Source organism: Triticum urartu, chromosome 5A, assembly GCF_056163025.1.
Source record: "Triticum urartu cultivar PI428250 chromosome 5A, HENAU_Tu73, whole genome shotgun sequence".
In the NCBI taxonomy this organism is placed as follows: domain Eukaryota; kingdom Viridiplantae; phylum Streptophyta; class Magnoliopsida; order Poales; family Poaceae; genus Triticum; species Triticum urartu.
The window spans coordinates 615,184,233-615,197,845 of NC_141877.1; the positions used below are offsets into that span (position 1 = coordinate 615,184,233).

General features: G+C 44.1%; 3 pseudogenes; 1 reads left to right on the forward strand and 2 right to left on the reverse strand.

Annotated features, from left to right (window-relative positions):
* Nucleotides 1-3,183: 3,183 nt before the first annotated feature.
* LOC125507501 (DNA sliding clamp PCNA-like) lies at nucleotides 3,184-5,136 on the reverse strand (annotated as a pseudogene).
* A 194-nt stretch (nucleotides 5,137-5,330) lies between these two features.
* On the reverse strand, nucleotides 5,331-5,593 carry LOC125507503 (ankyrin repeat-containing protein At2g01680-like; annotated as a pseudogene).
* A 5,588-nt stretch (nucleotides 5,594-11,181) lies between these two features.
* Nucleotides 11,182-11,871, forward strand: LOC147973379 (uncharacterized; annotated as a pseudogene).
* The last annotated feature ends 1,742 nt before the right edge of the window (nucleotides 11,872-13,613 follow it).

Consider the following 13,613-nt stretch of genomic DNA (forward strand, 5'->3'; position numbering starts at 1 on the left):
CCAACCAAATTTTCTGAGGCCCAGGACGCGCGCGATTTTCAGCTTAGCACCACCAGGGGAAAACCCACTGAAGATTCAAGAATTCCGGGTAAATTTGGCAGCAAGATTCAGAAAATGAAATTCTCGTGTGACCCCGCGTGTCATTTGACAAGGCGCGTACGTGTGTGGACCGGGCAGACGAGGCGCCTCCTCTCGCGTGGATTCTGTGAATCTGAAACCAAAACTTGGTAGGAATCTGAATTCTGAACGGGAGACCCAGAGCAGGCCACGGCGCGGCCGAGAGGTTGCTGCATGCTGGTCTCGGTTCCCGTCCGGGTACATACAACGTGTCTGATTTTTCCTCCCAGCCAGGTACAGCAGAGTACCATGTTTGATGTCTCTCAGCTCCTTTCGTTTACTGGTCTACAGAGTGCTGCACACGGCACGGTACACCTTGGTGTGCGCCCTCCGGCCGACCACCTCGACCTGCGAGGTTCCTTGCAGCGACGACGCACCACAACTCGTCGGCAGCTGGCCAGAGCACGTAATCTCGGTGTTCCAAGGAGTACAAGGTAAAGAGGACCAGCAGATGCTCGGATTTCCTATGAATACCCGAGCTGAAAGTATTTAATTTGAAAATATCATGATAAATACTACTATATGTCATGTCACCTTGGGGTTTAGTGATACACCAAATCACCTTTTGGACTTTCAGTCACTTCTTTCGGTCCCACGTGGTCCTTGCGGGTGGCTCGGACAGCACAATTGCTGCGCCGTTCTAGCCGGTCGTCTGCCTACTCTCCACCTCACCGCCGCAGGCCCAAGATGCCTTTTTTTTTAGGTGAAGGCCCAGGATGCCTGGGCAAAGCCCCTTGCGGTGGTTAGGCTGGGCCTCTTTCTAGTGGCTTCTACTTGGGCTAGGTGGAGTCCGGCCTCAACGTCCAACCGCATGGACACGGTTCCTGGCTACCAGCAATGTGTTTGGGTTTGTCTCAGAAAAAAGCAATGTGTTTGGGTGTTGCCTCACCAAGTCACCATATTTGAGCGGCCATGGACATGGGCAGCAATGGTGGGTTTGGAGCTTCGATCGGTGCTGACGGTACAAAGTTGTGGTGGAGCTCGGAGGATCCATGGATGTGTGGGTCGTGTCTTCGAGGATGGCTGATGGCTTGCAAGTGTTCGACGTAAGAGTATCGATCCCACTGACAACCCTCTCTTCCCGTCCCCCTCCCCCGCCACCGCCGACATGCACCGCCGGGCGAAGCTCTGGCTGCATTCACTACAAGAAATATGTCAACTTATGACTTTGACTACTGGTCACTGAAAGGTCATTGTTTTTCATTTGCGACCTTTTTGTGACCAAAAACAGAAAGTCAAAAGCTGGCGGTCATAAACTGAAATTAACGACCTTCTCTGTGAAAAGGTCGTAGACGTTTACAACCAAAATATGCCTATTGTTTTGTTTTGGTCACTAGCAGCCTCCCCAGGCCACGTAGGCATCCGACGTGGTAATCTGATGTGGCACAAGAATCAGCCTGGTCCAATTCGTTTTTCTACATGGGCCTAGCCCAACAATTCGGCCTTTTTAATGTATTTTTTTCCTGTGCTTTTATTAGGTACATGGGTCTGGCCCAACAATTCAGCATTTGATTTCTTTGCATGGGCCTTTTAACAGCAGATTTTCTTTTTGATCATGTATTTTTCTGGGCCATTTTTTGCTGGGCCTCTCATGTTTTTCCCTCAAAAATAATTGTCCAATATAACTTGGGCCTAGCCCAGTTAAAAATTGATCCAATCCAAAAAAAATTATTATGCCATTGACATTACAACACATCACACCACAAGCTATCTTGGGCCTAGCCGAGTTCTGATACATTTTAAAAGCAACGTGCAATGTTATTATATTACAACCATTCATTCCAGCAATACTATTTGGGGCTGGCTGCAGGCTAACTAAGTTTTTACAAAAGGTGAATCAGAAACCTAACGCTACTGCATTTGCATGGCGCTGCTGAAATACTCCAGGATCGTGAAAAAAAATAGAACTAGCCTATCTGGTACTTCGTAGCAACCAAACATGTAATCTTCTTAATGGAAAATTTTCTTCTCCAAGTCCCTCTTCTCCCTTAGCAATGACAGGCTGATGCAAAACATCTGAGCATTCAAAAGAGAACAAAAGGTATGACACTAATAGAATACAAAGTACTTTTAAAATAAAAAGTAAAGATACACTAGTATATTATCATTCTACTTATTATTATTATTAACCAGATCATTCTACTTATCCAGAATATGGCTATTATTAACCAGATCATTCTACTTATCCAGAATACTGCTGCTAGTGTTCTAAACCAACAGAGCATGCTATAGGAGCAGAAAAGTGGGAGCTAGGGCTAGAAGATGGAGCCAACTCACCGGAGAGCTTGTGGTCGCCGTCGTACACAACCGCCATCACGCCGGTCGCCTCAAAAAGCACCACCGCACCGGAGACGGTGCCTGACATGTGCAAGAGAAGAGCACCTGCTGCATCCATTTCCAAATAGAACAAGAAAAAAAAATTAGGAAGGGTTTCAGAAAAGGACAGTTATTTAGAATGACAACACAAATTCAGCTAGTACAATTGTTATTCTCATCTCACTACACAAGTGGCTCTATGAACATGCCAGACACAATACTGAACATGCGAGGAAAAACTATAAAGAAGATATTTTACAGATTTACTGTGACATATTTACCCTACATGTGAAACATTTTTCAATAAATGAACTCGTCTAAGAGGACATGAAACAATATCTACTCGTCAAAGAGGACATGACACAATATCTACCAGCTACAAATTCCAGGCAATATCTACTAGGACAGTTAACCAGAACAATTACAAACAGCAGAGGAAATCATGAATGTGTAAATGCATGAATGGTTCTTTAGATCAACTTCAAAGCTAGCAGCAAGCATGTTTAGACAACTTAATACATTAGTAATGTTGCCAGCAATATTGTTGGAAGCACAAGAGAATCTGAAGCTAAAGCTTCAGCTTCAACATTAGTAATATTGCCAGCTTTAACATCATAGAGACTCAAGCAGATCCTAATATAAAGCTATTCAGACCATAACTTTCACATCATGGGGACACAATAGTGTATTACAACACTATGTCCAGATATAAAAACTGAGTAACCAGCAAGCAATCAGATTGAGAACAATTCAGTTGGGGTTCTTAACTTTCAGTATGCAGTATATCTAAGAAGTCACACTATCTAAATGCCTAGAGGAAACATATTCACAGTACTAAGTAGGGGAGAAGCAACACAAGATACCTTGTCAACAGTCTTGTTCTGCCTGCAAACGATGTTTGCAGTTCCAATGTCTCCTGAAGTGGAGAACTTGACACCCTCCTTGGTGACAGAGATAATAACTGAAACACACACAAGTCGCCGTCAGACTGGTAGAAACTGGTATTTAGCATATTTCTTTTACAGGAAATAGAGACGACAAGTGCAGCAGATTTCTTTTACAGGAAACTGGTATGCTGTCACCGATGCTGCTGAGATCCTTGCAGATCCTGGAGAACTCGGAGGACGGCATGCGGACGATGGCCTGGTACTCGGAGTCGGGGATCCCGAGGTGCCCGCTGTCGATGTCCATGAGATTCATCTCAAAGTCCATGATCTTATCCTGATCTGTCCATCCATCCATCCAGACCAGGGTCACCGACGGAACCAAGAGCGAACAACGAGGAGCAAAGAGGGGGGGGAATCAGATCGAGGGGGTGGTTTTCTTAATGGGCTACTCGAACATGAAGGTGACGGTGTCGGGGCCGTCGTCGGCCTTGATGGTGATGATACCGTCGCTGCCGGTGCAGCGGAGCATCTTGGCCATGTTGCCGAGGTCCCCGCCAACGGCCGACTCTGCTTCTCCACGGTCTGGAGGGTCAGGCAGAAAACATACTGCCACAGTGTGCCCCTGGTTAACTCGAATCAGCAGCTCGCCATTCTCCTCCAACAGACTGAACCTCTACTTGTTGTCTCGCCTGACCGCCTACACGCGAGAAGGCAAAAAAACATTTACTCGAAGCATCTTACAATTCACAACAATTTCGTGACTGACCCAATTAATTTTACAGCATATAGAGATTTCACAATAAAAGTTCATGGTACTAGGCTGCTAGCTATCAAGATGAAAACAACATGTAGCAGCTACAGGCAGGAGAAATATTCACTGATTATTCTCTTATAAATTTTACATCTACTAGATTGCCGCTAACCGGGGTCAAATAGCTGGGCCCTGCACAAGAGAAAGTAGTGTACACATGCATGTCCCAGTTGAATAAAAGACTTCATTTTAATAATGGATTCCGGAGATATTTCTTAGTGTTTCAAATCATTCAGTTATCTGAATTAACAGTACAGAAAAGAATTGAAAATCTGAATGACATCAATTGGAAGGATAAAGCAACACTTGTTCTAAGGACAATAAGCTGCTTGGTGCCAGACAGTGTGGGGTATCATCAGTCACCTAGCTGAACAGGAGTGTTTAATCTTGCCAACTAAGACTAACAAAGTGCCAAACAGAGCTGATTCAGGCCACAACAGCAACATACCGAATTAGTTCAGAAAAAAACTACCACATGACTAAATAGGCACACACCTCTCTGTACTTCTGCAGATAAACCTTGAGGGGTTCGATGTACTCAAACCCCAGCGTTGCCATCGCCGATAGCAGGTCGTCGCCGTTGATGGTCTTGCGCTTCTCCCTCTGGCACTTGTCGCTCACCCTGCAGCAAACAGACGAAACAAAACGGTGACAGGTCAGCACCAGACCACACACACTTGATTCAGGCAGGCGAAACAGAGCGGGGGCACCTACTCGCTGGTGATGAAGGAGATGAATACAGCAGCAACAATTGCAGTACCCAGTTCATAAGAATACATCAATTAACAAAGCTATGGCCACAACGGAGTGGACCAAGTACCATCTCAAGTACCTAACGAGTGACGGGCAGCGGATTCGCAATAAATTGCAGAGAAGCTCATCCCCTATTGATTCAGCAAGCTACTCACATCCACGCATAATATTAATATCTAACATCAAAAGCCACCATTATTATCACCGGTACAACCACAACCCTAGATAATTCACATACACATCCAGTGCCATAGCGCAATCGATCGAACTGCAAAGCCCAGAACACCAAACATCTCAAAAAGCTATCCTGGATTCAGCCTAATCTGGCCGAGGTCGAGGCAGCAGCCCTGGGCTGAGCTAAAATATAGCAACACACTGGTCCTAAACATCAAATAGTTCCAAAAACACACTGGACTTGGCTCGTTCTAAAAACCCAGCGGAAGCTACTAATCGAGCGAGAAGAGGGGCTCACCGGTGTGCCCTTGCTTGGCGCGACGTGGAAGGCGTCGAGGTCGAGGCGGGAGCGGAGCTTGGCGGCCTCGAGGTCATAGAGCGGGAGGAGGAGGCGCACGACCACGAGCGCGCCGGCCTCCGCCGTGACGTAGAGCGCGGACTCCTCGGCGCCGGCCAGGAGGCGGCGCACGGCCTCGGCGTCCGCGGATCGGACGACCGCGAAGAGCGCCTGGTGGGAGAGCCGCTGGAGATCCATCATCGGGCGGGCGGCCAACCGGAGAGCCGTCGCGGAGCTGACCAAACAGAACCCTAGCGCGTCGGCCGACCTGCTCGACTCGATCTGGGGCATAGGGTAGGGAGAGATGGTGAGGGAAGGGAGGGACGAGGTCGGCGGCGGTGGTGAGGAGGGCTGCGAGGTCGGCGGTGGGTGGGAGCGGCGGGGAGAGGACTGGATCGGGGAAAGGAGGCCGGGGACAGGACTGGATCGAGGGAGGAGGTGGCGGCGACTGCGAGGAGAGGAGGGGTGCGATGGGTGGGAGTCGATGGGATCTGACCTAGGGTTTGGGCTGCGGGTGGGGGTATCTCTTTTTCATTTTATTTTCTTTTTTTTGTAGATAGATGGATGGATGGATGTGGGACGGAGAGATGGATGGATGGATGGGCGCCATGTCATCGATCCATGGGAAGAGTCCTGATTGGTTCGAAAAACCAGTGATTTAAAAAAGTGTGTAAGTACTAAAAATAGAGGGATTTTGTGAAGTAGCTATCAAAAATATTTAGCAAAATGGCACCACACAAATTTTCACTAGAGTTAGACCACATTTTATGGATAAGGACCAATTTCTATGCATTTCTGATCTTTCTAGCTATTTTTAATCATTTTCCGAGTGCCCAAAATGACTTTTTTTGTGAAGGACCTACCATATATTTGTTGCAAAATTGTACCAAATCAATTTTCTAAAATACTAGGACATATTTAATGCATAATTGACCAAATGATTGGGTGTCAAAATTTTTGATCCACCTCTCATGAAAAAGACAAATTTCCGCTCATTTAGTAGGAAACGGGTCAAATTTGAACTGTAGCGTCCTCATTGTTTGTTATTTATTTTTTCTAAAAATCATTTCTAGGTACAAAAGTATCTATTTAACCAGAGAAACACCAAAAAAATTCCAAGATTCAAGCACTAGCTAGGAACGGTCATTCCCGCCGTTTTGACCGCATTTGAAACGGGCATAAAAAATTCAAAAAAATCAAAAAATTGGAAAACCTTCGCGTTGTGTCATTATATGTGACCAAGTTACCAGGAAAAATAATAAACTTGTAATACGGCAATTATTTTAAAAAAGTGTTCTCAGAAACGAGCTATCATGTGTGGAGATCAATGACTTTCAAGCCAAATGATCAATCTTATGGCCACATTCATGGCATAGTTTGTTCAAATGATCTCATATTGTGCACAAGGGTGCATCTTGTAATTCCAAACAATATTGCCTAAGGGAGTTTTCATTTACATTGCACGGAAAAACCATTTTCCATTTTCCGAGTGCCCGAATTGAGTTCTTTTTGTGAAGGACCTACCATATATTTGTTGCAAAATTGGACCAAATCATTTTTCTAAAATACTAGGCCATATTTGATTCACAATTGACTAAATGGTTGGGTGTCAAAAGTTTTGATCCACCTCTGGTGAAAAAGACAAATTCCTGCCGATTCCGTAGGAAACGGGTCAAATTTGAACTGCAGCTGCCTCATAGTTTGCTCTTTATTTTTTCCAAAAATCATTTATAGGTACATAAGTATCTATTTAATCAGAGAAAAACCAAAAAAATTCCAAGATTCAACCACTAGCTTGCTTGGAACTGTCAAGCCCGCTGTTTTGACCGCATTTTGAAATGGGCATAAAAAAATCAAAAAAAATCAAAAAATTGGAAAACCTTCGCATTGTGTCATTATATGTGACCAAGTTTCCAGGAAAATTAATAAACTTGAAATACGACAATTATTTTAAAAAAGTGTTCTCAGAAACGAGCTACCATGTGTGGAGATCAATGCCTTTCAAGCGAGATGATCAATCTTATGGCCACATTCATGGCATAGTTTGTTCAAATGATCTCATATTATGCACAAGGGTGAATATTGGAATGTCAAACAATGTTGCCTAAGGGAGTTTTCATTTTCTTTGCACGGAAAATTCGTTTTCCATTTTTCGAGTGCCCGAAATGAGTTTATTTTGTGAAGGACCTACAATATATTTATTGCAAAATTGGACCAAATCAATTTTCTAAAATATTAGGCCATATTTAATGCATAATTGACCAAATGTTTGGGTTTCAAAAGTTTTTATCCACCTCTCGTGAAAAAGACAAATTTCCGCCGATTCAGCTAGAAGCGGGCAAATTTGAACTGTGGCGGCCTCATAGTTTGCTCTTTATTTTTTTCCAAAAATCATTTCCAGGTACATAAGTATCTATTTAATCAGAGAAACATCAAAAGTTTTCCAAGATTCAACCACTAGCTAGGAACGGTCAAGCCCGCCGTTTTGACCGCATTTTAAAACGGGCATAAAAAATTCAAAAAAAATCAAAAAATTGGGAAAACTTCGCATTGTGTCATTATATGTGACCAAGTTTCCAGGAAAAATAATAAACTTGTAATACGACAATTATTTTAAAAAAGTGTTCTCAGAAATGAGCTATCATGCATGAAGATTCAAGGCTTTCAAGCCAAATGATCAATCTTATGGCCACATTCATGGCATAGTTTGTTCAAATGATCTCATATTGTGCACAAGGGTGCATCTTGGAATTCTAAACAATGTTACCTAAGGGAGTTTTCATTTTCTTTGCACGGAAAATACATTTTCCATTTTCCGAGTGCCCGTAATGAGTTTTTTTGTGAAGGACCTACCATATATTTGTTGGAAAATTGGACCAAATCAATTTTCTAAAGTACTAGGCCATATTTAATGCACAATTGACAAAATGGTTGGGCGTCAAAAGTTTTGATCCAACTCTGGTGAAAAAGACAAATTCCCACCGATTTAGTAGGAAGCGGGTCAAATTTGAACTGCAGCTGCCTCATAGTTTACTATTTATTTTTTCCAAAAATCATTTATAGTTACATAAGTACCTATTTAATCATAAATACATGGTTTGGTGGCAATACATCGAGGTTTGGGCGGTGGCCGAGGCCCCCAACTCTAGAGCGCGTAAACTCGCATGCCCGCCGTGTGGTCACCGCGTGACCGTGGTGTTGCCATGTGTTCTGGGAAGCCTAGGCATGTCTAGTGGGTTGGGCACTCCCCAGGTAGGTGCTAGGAAGAAAATTACAACATAATATTCTCACGAGGAGACCGATTGATGCTCAAACATGAATTAGCAGCCAAGTGTTTGATTAGCGGTACGGGAAATGTACATGGCTTATGGGCATGAGTTTTGGCTGAGGATGATCAGTTACTAAGAAGACCGTCTTCAAAAAATTTCAGCTCAAAAGGAGTAGACTAGGTGGTACTTGCATTGCAAACTACCATACTGGACATAAATACGAATGTTGAAGCTCAGCTCAAAATAATGAATGGATTGAGCTGGCGTTTGGTGGAGGATGGTTATTTGGGCATAGGAAAGCACTATAGAAAATGGATACTATTTGGACATGCCAAAGTGGTACTTCCTTCACAAACTGTTGTTCTGAACAGAATAGGAAAATGAATATTTTTGAATTATTTTTGAACTAGGCAAGGAAGGTTTTTTACATATTTGACGAAGATATGACCCAAAGAATTTATGAGATTTTTTTGGGAATTTTGGGAATGACAATAGGTTGCTTCACAACCTAGGGCAAAAACTGCCACATGGACATGACACATAGGCAAAACTGATGAGGTGGCGCCTAGTCATAGCAACCCACCACAATTTACAAGGTTATGACCATCTATATTGGTCATGATCAGCTAGAAATAAGGCAGAAGACCAGTGTTATCTGCTTTATGACCATTTCATGTAAGGAAATTACGACCTTTCTGACCAAAATGGTTGTTATAGTTTAGGGTTTGGAGCCCCCCGAACAGCGACCAATTGGTCTGAAATGGTCATAGATCTATGACCAATTCTTCCAGGGTCACTGACAGAAGGTCACTAGTTGACATATTTCTTGTAGTGATTAGCGGCAGTGGGCATCTCCTCTCCTTTGCCCGGGCCCGGAGGCTGGCGCAGGGGCTGCCTAGATGTGCAAAGGCACCATGCTCGCCTAGGGGCAGTGGTGTGGCTGTAGGCACGGGTGGCAGTGGCATCTGCGGTGGGCAGGCGACGATGACTTTGGTGTTTGCGAGTTGTGTTGTGGTTGCGCGCCGGATATCAGTTTGATGTGTGTGTGCCGTCAGGAGTTTCCTGATGACCCTACCCTAGCGTGTGACAAGGGGCTGGTGGTGTCTGGTCGAGGTTGCCATGCAGGTTGCGTTCCAGGACGACGTCCTTGTGCTGGTTCTATGATGACTTATGGAAGCACAAAATGGTATCATATTTGATCACAAGGAAAAGAATATGGCATCTTGTATCAGTACTTTCAAAGAACACTTTGGTATGATTATCAACAAAGCAAAACTGGCTTGAAGGAAGGAATGCAGAGCTGGCTAGACTACTTGTAGATTTTCTTCACATTTCCATGATCATTGTACAGTTGATGTAACATTATCCTTATTAATGAAAATCAGAGTTATAGTGGGGGTTTTCCCCACTGTGTTTGCTTAAAAAAAACATGCCAATGTTTTTTACCACATCATCTTGGTGGCATGCCATTACATCAAGCAAGGTTTCATGTGTTTTAAATTATTTTTTATTTTTTTGGAATTAAAATGCTATAGCACTGCATGCATGTGTCTATGCCGTGAGACCAATATGTTTGAAAATTCCTTCTAATTTACTGCACATGGAATTAATTCGCACACAAGTACACAAAAATATGATTTTTCAAACCGTGTAGTTCAAATTTGAAAATTACGGTCATTAAATGGCTAGAAAATCACTTAAATGTCTTTAAAAGGTCAAATGGCCCCTGAAATTCCAAATTTTCACATGACAGTTGTATTAGTGCATGTTAAATGTAGAAACAATTTGAAGGTCATAAGGGGAAGCTATCTCCCGTTCGTCATCAAACATGCATTGTTCCCTCTCGGAACCACGAGCCTTCTACTGAGTTGTTTCGGTTTGTGAGGGGTGTGTGTCCAAACTTTCGTCAAATATGCCTATTTTTTTACCACATCATCTTGGCGGCATAACATTACATCAAGCAAGGTTTCATGTGTTTCTGATCTTTCTTTTTAATTTTTTGGACTTTAAATGCCATGGCAGTCCATGCTTAATTGTGTCATAGCCGTTAGACCAATATGTTTGAAAATTCCTTCCAATTTATTGCACATTGAATTAAATATCACACAAATACACAAAATATGACTTCCAAACCATTATGGTTAGCTATTGCATGCACATGTAGTTCAAATTTGAATTACGGTCATTAAATGGCTAGAAAATTACTTAAATGTCTTAATAGGTCAAACGACCCCTGAAATTTTCCAAAATTTGACATGATAGTTGTATTAGTACTACAAATTTTCTCGTACATTTGAAACACCATTCGTTGCCACTTTACTCCAAATCTGTCTTTCACAGCTAATAAAAAATATCCAGAACATCACACACTGTTTTTTTGCAGGAACCGTTTGCGATGAAAACTTTTGGGTCTATTTAAGTCTTCCTCCTTAAGCTTCGCCGGCTCGTCTGCACCAGTGCCGGCAACCCCCGAATCCATGATTCCCGATCCCCATTCTCGCACCCCTTCTTGCAAAGATGACGCCCTGGAAACGCTTCGTGAAGGCCCGTACGATGGCCGCGTCCTCCCTGAGCGCCGCCGCCAGTGCCGAGAGCATGGCCGCCTACGCCGAGAGTGCCACCGCATCCGCATTGAGCACGGCCGCATCCGCCGAGAGGGCGTCTGGAGCAGCCGACAGGGCAGCTGCAGCAGCCGAGACGGCTGCGGCTGTTGCTGTGACGGTGGCTGCGAACGCTGAGAGCGCTTGAGCTGCCATCCGTGCCGCCGATGTCGCCTTGGCCCGAGTCGAGGTCATCCAGGCCAAGATCGAGGACGCATACACCAAGATATTCCAGGCCACCTCGGAATCCAGCATGCAACGCACGTCCGAAAAGGTGGCGATGGCCATGGAGCACCTACTTCCTCATGAGATCGCTGAGCGGGAGCTGGAGATGCAGGAGGCAGCAGAGATCAAGGAGCGCCGGGAGGAGGAGTTGCGCGTGGTTGAGGTCGAGGTAGAGAAGAGTCTGTCTGTCGAGAAATCGGCGATGGAGTACCAACACGAGCTCTGGCGCAACCACTACTACAAGTACTACAACCTTGAGGGAGGCGCCGAGGACGAGGACGAGGACGCAGTCGACTTCAGCAGGGGGGACGTGGAGTCCACCAACGGCAGCATTTCGCCAGGACAAGTCATCGACGTCTCATCTCACACCGGTGATGCATAGGACGGCGGGGCAGTGGATTTGTTAAAATTATGCATACATAGGCTTTGTTTTTAATGCTGGTCTTTTGTTAGAGCAATTTTTAGGTCAACTAGCTCTGTTTAATTACTAAAATTGCTCGATTTAGTAAGTGTGGTCTATGTGTTGTACGCTGTTTTGTGTGCCCAAATTAGCATGCGATGTTAAATTATGCAATGACGTACCCGGGGAATTTTCCACCAAAATTTGAATTATCAAACTCATCCCATGCACGCAAAGCAGAAGAATCGTTTGCGATGCACACAATTGTTCAAAGTAAATGGTGTACGGCGGCACCGCGCGTAAAGTTTCCCTCCACATTTCGAATTTTTTGGCCTACCGCCAAAATATCTACCCCAGCCCCCTCCCCCTCCTCCCTCCCCTTTTCTCCCTGACCACAAGTCACATTTCCCCTATTTCCTCCTTCCTTCCTTCCTTCCTAAGCTATAACCTCTTCCTCGCTTGCTTCCTCTCTCTCGCCATGTCGCATCCTACCGTCGGGGACGCCATGGTCTTCTTCAATGACCTCTGCGGTTCCTCCTCCTCCTCCGACTCCTTCACCATACGGGTAGGCCTGTCTTCTCTCTCTCGGGCTATGACTTGGAATGAAGGATTTTAACTAGATGATCGATTTGAGTCATTTCTTCCTCTTGTAGCTCCCTAGGACCATCAGTTGCAATGAATGGAGCGGGGTGGCTGAAGATCTGTCTGCTCGCTGTCACCATCAATCTCCATGCGTGAAACTAGTTGCGTTTGATTCTGTGGATAGTGGGAGGAAGTTTATGGCATGTGCAGAGAAGGTTAGACCCTCTTTCGTTGTTACAAATCATTTGTTAGATGTGATTCAGACATAGTCATGGTCCCAACCCATTCATACCACACCTTCAACCTAACGCATCCTAAGACAGTGTTACAGTTTGTACCTAGTATCTAAAAATGTTACCATCTCATTAGCGGTGCCATTAGAAAATTATTTGGCACCGCTTCAGCAGTCTGTGCAGCCAACTTTGGTCCACAAATCCGAGCAGTCAAGCAGTAAAATATTAAATCTTTATGGCACGAAGGAACTGGGCATCAGAGCAACTAGGTGCTCCGGAGTCCGGGTCCCTGATTTTTTTCCGCTGCATCGGCTCGCTAGTGCAAGGCACCGGTGCGAGATGTAGCAACAATTGTCTTTACATCAGTTTTGGCATACATAGTGGATGGCCTTAGTGCTATAGGTTCTATGTTACTAAATTTGTGCATGCACACACCTGTTAGTATCAATTTGCTGTCATCTAAACACTGTCGCTTTGCTGTTGCAGTTATATTTACCTCCCTCATAAAATGTTCAATTTGTTATTTATAGTAGTACATGAGTAAGAACTTGTAGCGTTGTTGTAATTAATTATAGCTTCTGATGTTTTAGAATATGGTTCTTGTCTCAGTAGCAATTAATTCATTTGCACATTGATCTTTTTGAGAAGATATGTCATAATTAACCTATTTCTTCAGTTTTTCAAAATAAGTATTGGTGATTTTCTATGTTTCTATAAACCCATTTCCCTACAATTGTTACTGATCTAGCTTTAAATATTATAGGATGAACGCAAGTGTTCTTACTTGGAGTGGGTTGATCAAGAGTGGCCACAGTCTTCGAAGATGTGCCTAGCAAAGCTGTGGAGCATGTATGAGGAAGAGAACAGAGGTAGGCTTAGAGAAAGTGTTTCCAATGCGGAAGAATATTT